The sequence below is a fragment of the Cornus florida genome, unplaced genomic scaffold (assembly GCF_030987335.1).
Source record: "Cornus florida cultivar Cherokee Brave unplaced genomic scaffold, ASM3098733v1 CherokeeBrave_3.0.0_Hap2_Chr06, whole genome shotgun sequence".
NCBI classification, from domain to species: Eukaryota; Viridiplantae; Streptophyta; class Magnoliopsida; order Cornales; family Cornaceae; genus Cornus; species Cornus florida.
Genome location: NW_026775576.1, coordinates 31370705 through 31377656, shown reverse-complemented (window position 1 = coordinate 31377656; position 6952 = coordinate 31370705). Strand labels below are relative to the sequence as shown.

The 6952-nt window shown below is 37.5% G+C and overlaps 1 non-coding gene across 1 annotated transcript; it reads left to right on the top strand.

Annotated features, from left to right (window-relative positions):
* The first annotated feature begins 3888 nt into the window (after positions 1 to 3888).
* Positions 3889 to 3994, top strand: LOC132315458 (small nucleolar RNA R71). Its single transcript, XR_009483655.1, has one exon. It is a non-coding gene; the product is annotated as a small nucleolar RNA R71 (small nucleolar RNA).
* Positions 3995 to 6952: the final 2958 nt, after the last annotated feature.

The window sequence follows — 6952 nt, the reverse complement described above, 5'->3', positions numbered from 1 at the left end:
ATGACCTCCACATGCCAAACTTTGACAGAAGGTTAGAATACTATGAAACTCACTTTCAGGAACACATCTACAAATGATTTGATCAGCACAGTATTTGAATAGTTGGGGGGTCTTCCCAAAAGTACATCCTACTTTGGGAGAAGAATTAATCTTTTTCCTGCTTTGACCAAGATAAAGGAATTTTGCCTATTGCGAGGTAATTCACAATATTAGCAAACCAAGGCAAATCCTTATGAGAAACCTCAAACAGTTGTTCATCCAGAAAGGAATCATAAACTGGAAGTGAAGTTGAGGTATCCTCAATCAGAATTCTATAAAGATGGTCATCTACAACATTCTCTGACCCTTTCTTATCCCGGATTTCGTAATCAAACTCTTGAAGTAAAAGGATCCATCGAATCAAACGGTGTTTGGTTTCCTTTTTCGAAAGAAGATGTTTCAAAGCAGAATGATTAGAATAGACTACGACTTTGGAACCCAATAGATACGATCTGAATTTATCCAAAGTGAAAACAACCTCAAGAAACTCTTTTTCAGTAGTGGTATAATTCAATTGTGAATCTAAAAGAGTTTTGCTCACATAGTAGATAACATGAGGAAGCTTATCCACTCGTTGTCCCAAGACAGCACCCATAGCATAATCAGATGTGTCACACATAATCTAAAATGGAAGAGCCCAGTCCGGAGGATTCATTATAGGAGCTGAAGAAAGAAGAGAGCGAAGCTTTTGGAAAGCGTCAAGGCATGATTCATCAAAGACAAAAAGAGCGTCCTTTGCAAGTAAATTACATGAAGGATGGAAATTTTGCTAAAATCCTTAATGAAACATCGATAGAACCCGGCATGCCTAAGAAATGATCGCATTCCCCTTACGGAGGTAGGAGGAGGCAATTTATAGATCAAATCTACTTTAGCTCTATCAACTTCAATACCTCTCTCTGAAATGATATGGCCTAAAATAATTCATTCTTGAACCATAAAATGGCTTTTCTCCCAACTAAGAATAAGATTGGTTTCCCTACAAAGCACTAGGGAAAGATTTTGGAGACAGTTTTCAAATGTGGACCCGAAAACAGAGAAGTCATCCATAAAGACTTCGAGAAACTTTTCAACCATGTCCGAAAAGATAGACGTCATACACCTTTGGAATGTTGTTGAAGCATTACACAATCCGAAAGGCATCCGTCTATATGTAAACGTAACAAATGGACAAGTGAAAGTAGTTTTCTCTTGATCCTTAAGATCAATGGCCACTTGATTATAGCCGAAATATCCGTCTAAAAAACAATAATAGCTCTGGCTAGCCAATCGCACTAAAATCTGATAAATGAATGGAAGTGGAAAATGATATTTTGTAGTAGAGGAATTGAGTTTCTGGTAATCAATACACACATGCCATCCAGGGGTGGTACGCTGTCGAACTAATTCTCCCTCAGAATTCTCAACTACTATAATACCTATCTTTTTAGGTACTACCTGAGTAGGACTCACCCACTTGCTATTTGATATGGGGTACATTATTCCCGCATCAAGCTACTTCATAACTTCCTTCAAAACTACCTCCTTCATATTAGGATTCAATCTTCATTGGAGTTCCCAAGATGTTCTGGAATCCTCCTCCAAATGAATCTAATGCATGCAAATTATGGGTCTAATTCCTTTCAAATCGGCCACACTTCACCCAATAGCCTCTTTATTTTGCTCAAGAGCTTTTAAGAGACTACTTTCTTTGGAACTTGTAAAATTGGAAGCAATGATCACCGGGAGGGTGTCATTTAAACCTAAGAAAGCATACTTGAGCTTTTTCGGTAGTGGTTTAGGCTCAAGCTTAGGTGGAGACTCTAAAGAAAGAAGGAATAGGCGGAGTACTAGAAAGTGGTGGAAGAGGCTCTAACCTAGATTTCTATGGAGAAAAATCTGTGATATGAGTGGAATTGAGCAAAGAATTCACTTTAGCTATTGAGGAATCGATATCGAAATCTTCATAATTAAAGTGATTCAGATAAGCTTCTAAAAGATCCTTGGATGAAATAGTTCGGAGTGATTCATCAGCCAACTCATTAATAACATCAAGGAAGAAGCATTCACTATCATCGTGGGGATGATGAATAGTATTAAAGATGTTTAACTTGACTTTCATATTCCCAAAAGATAAATCCATGGCTCTAGTCCTATAGTTAATGCAAGTATTTACTGTGGCTAGAAAAGGTTGCTCAAGAATGACTGGAATATGCTTTTTGGAATCGTGGACCGGTTCTGTATCAAGAACTAGAAAATCGATCGAAAAATAGAACTTATCCACTTTTATAAGTACATCTTCAACAACACCTTATGGTTGTCTGACAGAACGGTTAACAAGCTGTAGAACAACTGACATAGGTTTTTACTCTCCCAAACCTAGCTTCTCATACATCGAGTAAGGAATAAGATTTATACTTGCTTCAAAATCAAGAAGTGCTCGATCTATCACATTGTTTCTAATGATACAAGAAATTGTAGGAGCACCAGGATCTTTAACCTTTAGAGGAGTGTTATACTTAAGAATAACACTGACTTGCTCGGTGAGACAAATTTTCTTAGGAACTTAGCTTTTGGATTTTCTCTTAAGAGTGCACAAGTCCATTAGAAATTTGGAGTAGGCTGGAATTTGCTTTATAGTATCGAGCAGAGGATAATTGATTTTGACCTATTTAAAGACCTCCATCATATCTTGAATTTTCTCCCCTTGTTTACCAAAGTGGGAGGGTTCCTTGAGATGTTTAGGATAAGGCGCTTTTGGCTCATAAGCTATCTCAGGGTTAGGAGCAGATGAAGAAGTGACTCCACCTTCAACTCCTCTTGTGGATTGTGGAATAGAACTTGAGGAAACATCCTTGGGATGTGGATTATGAATGATAGGAACAATGGGAATCCTAAGCCTTTCTTTTTTCTCCTGTCCTTTTTCAACTTCGTTATCGACCACTTTTCCACTCCTCAATGTAGTGATAGCCTAAACTTACTCATGATGAATACCCGAGGAATTGGTTTCATTAATCACGTAAGTCTGCCCTTTCGGGTTGACTATTGGCTGACTAGGCAGCTTTCCATACTCTCTTCGAGATAGTGTATTCACTATTTGCCCAACTTATTCCTCTAGCTTTGCTATGGCTTAAGAATGAGAATTAAGAAGGTGGGTATTGGCTTTAAGATTAATAAGAGCATTGAGTACTTGATCCTCAAAAATAAAATTTCTAGGATGAGGTGGGAGCTTGAGTGGGTTGATTCCTAAACTAAGGTGGACGGTAAATACCAGATTGGTTGAAAGAATTATTTTGTGGCATATGATTGGATGGATTTTGATACTGCCCCTGTAACTGAGGAACAATAGTTGCCTGATTTTGATTACACCGTGATAGATTAGGATGATCTCTCCAACAAGGACTATATGTAGAAGAATATGGATTATAAGCTGGTCTAGAGAATGCAGCATTCACTTGCTCCTGTGGGATTTTAGATGATTGTCCCAGCATAGGGCAAGTGTCAGCAAAATGATTGGGATTAACACAGATTCAACAAACTTCCTTGGGTAAGGCAGTTTGTAAATTAGCAACAGAAGTGAAGCCAAATGATAAGATTTGATCGAACCTACGGTTTAAGGCTTCTATTTGAGCGGCTAACTCACTAGATTTATCTACCTCATATAGTTTTTCAACCTTATGCATTCCAGGTGAAGACCTAGACCTAGAGGAAGAAGCATGTTGCACTGAGTTTTCACTTAGGGCCTCAAACAGTTCCCAAGCGTCAGTCGGACTCTTACGCAGAAAAGCTCCATTATTGGATACATCTACCATGTTTCTATCAGAATCTGTAAGACTATCATAAAAAATCTATATTAAGTGCCATTAAGTAATATCATGATGTGGACACTTTCTTAGAAGATCATTATATCTCTCCCATGAATCATGGAGCTGTTCTCCCAGGATTTGGGAAAATGCCATGATTTCTCTTCTCATTTGTGTGGTCTTACCCACAGTGTAGTATTTCTTCAAGAACTCCTATTGCAAAATGTCCCATGTAGATATGAAATTTGTTGGAAGGGACTGCAACCAATTTCTTGCCTTGTCCTTAAGAGAGAATTGGAAAAGACGTATTCTGAATGAATCATTGGTAAGAGTGGTCAACTTGGTAGTAGAACACAATTCCAAAAATACATCCAAGTGCTTATAAGAATCCTCTGTTGCATACCCATGGAAGGTAGGAAGCATTTGGATCAGAGCAGACTTGATCTCAAATTGGATTACATTAACATCTGGAAAAATAAAGCACGAAGGGGAAGTGTAAGTGGTAGGAATAAAATGATCCCTCAATTATGGTTGTGGTAGAGGTACAGGTGGATCCCCATTCTCCATTACCATTACCATTATTACCCGGTACGTTACGTTAATCAGCCATATTATTAGAGGAACTTCCTATAGAATTCAAATGTCTTTTAAGCTTTCTTAACTGTTTAAGAGTGCTCTCCATTTCAGGATCATACACTAAAGGTGTTGTCCGATTATGGCAAGTTAACATGCATTGGTTCCACTAATCCTATCAGTAACAACAATAATATATTCCAAGTTACAAAAAAAATAAGAACTCATAAAAGGTTTAATAAACCGAATCTTTTTATCCTTTAAGTGTCTTTATCCTCACTGCTAATTTATACCTAAAAAGAAAAAGAATTAAGGTGAGATATCAGAAAGTCCAAAGACTGGTAAACCAAAATAAACTAATTAAAAACTAAAACAAAAACTATTCTCCCCGGAAACGGCGCTTAAAATTGATCGTGTCTAATTTTACCACTCTCAATAGGACGATTCCGTGTAGAATAGTGCTATAAAAAGAGATGTCGAACCCACAGGGAGATGAGATTTATATTCTGTCTTTAATTTAGTCTATTGATTTACAGGTAACTGGTTGAAAATTTGCTTGGTTGTCACGATTAAAAACAGCTAAAATTAAACTAAAATATTAAACTAAGTAATCAAAGAGAGAAATCTTTGGGCTTTGACTTCACCATAATCATCATACTACGGTCAATTGTATCGACTTTAGGAATTTAACAATTATATTTTCCAAATGAATTGAACTCAATAACATTCGTTCAATTCAAATTTTAAAGAAAGATGTTTTACAAAATTCAATTAACTATAACCTATCTGCAGTTAGCATGGATTATCCACCAACCTACTCTAACTACTTTAATACCATTATAAAAACATTCTTTTATAAAAAACATTGGAATATCATTATATGACATCTATTCTCATGTTCAGCAGGGCTCCACCAGATACCATCCAATAAGATAGGTTGAGAATAGAAAATAAACCATTACATTTAAGGCAAGATAATAACAGTTTATAATCTACTAAAACAAGAAAACCAATAGAGTTGTCTCAATTGCTCATAATCATATAATCAAGAAAACATCATATATTAAAATAATCCTAGAGTTAAAAAAATTAAACCATAATATCAGATTGGGTTACATTAGTGCCCTAAAAGAGGAATTAGCTACTCATGAAGATGTTGGATATTATCTGTGTTGGAGTTGTCTCCATCGTCACGGATGACACTTCTCAGGATCTTCACTTTCAAGGTTATGAGAACCGTAAAAGTCACCACGCCACTAGCCTTCTGAATAACACCGTAAGAAGAATTCAAAATTTTAGACCTCTTCTATCAAGGCTTATGCCTTCTTTTATAGAAGAAAATAAGGATTTAGTGGGCTTTTAGGGCTTCTAGCCTATTTGGGATGAGATACAGATGACAAAAAGAACAATCTCGTACTTTAAATCTAACATGTCATGGAAGGCTCGAGCTTTAGGAATAGAGGCTCGAGCTTTAAGGTTCAGGCTGGAGCTTTGGGAACAAGGCTCGAGTTTCTCTGGATTGATGCTCGATCTTCACTTTGACACTTAGCCAATTTTCTTCAGCTATTTTCCGAAGCATCTTTTTCTTCAACACTTAGAATATTTTTGGGATTGAAATCTTTTAACATTGCTCGATCCAAGCTTCATGTACTCGAGCACTAGGTACCAAGCTTGAGCATTTGGGACTCAAGGCTCGAGCTTCAATGGATAGTGCTCGATCCTGGAGGTGAGGCACGAGACCTGGGAACATAACATTTCAATTAAAATCAACTCTTCAACTTCCGACGTCTCATGCTCTAGCTTGAAGGTCAAGGCTTGAGCACCCTTAGGTAAGGCTCGAGCACCCTAAGTTGGGGCTCAAGCACTAAGGTACAAGGCTCGAGCTTCAGTGCCTTATTGACTTTTCTTCTTTTCTTTGTCGTGATGCTAGAGCCTCAGCACTTGGGCTCGAGCTCTAGGGCTTGAATTTATTTAAACTCCACCATTTAAGCTCTTAGTTTGCTCTGAATGACTGGCAACGACTCTGTAAGTTTTGATATCATCATAAAGTCCTGGTTTTAACCATTTCTCTGGGAAAGTACCTATAAACACATATTAAACATAAATCAGTCTAACTATGGATAGAAGTATCATTGTAGGCCTTGATGAATGCTGAATATATGCATATTCGAGCCCCTAAATACATATATGTTAATGCCTGAAGTAATACTTCTATCCATAGTTAGACTAATTTATGTTTAATGTGTGTTTGTAGGTACTTTCCTAGAAAAATGGTTAAACCCGGGACTTTATGATGATATTGAAGCTTACAGAGTCATTGCCGGTCATTCAGAGCAAGCCGAGAGCTTAAATGGTGAAGCTTGAAGAAATTCAAGCCTTAGAGCTCGAGCCCAAGTGTAGAGGCTCGAGCATCACAGCAAAGAAAAGAAGAAAATTCAACAAGACCCAAAAGCTCGAGCCTCGTACCTTGAAGCTTGAGCCTCACAACAAGGGTCCTCGAGCCTGAACCAAGGGTGCTTGAGCCTTGACCCTTAAGCTCGAGCATGAGGCGTCAGAAA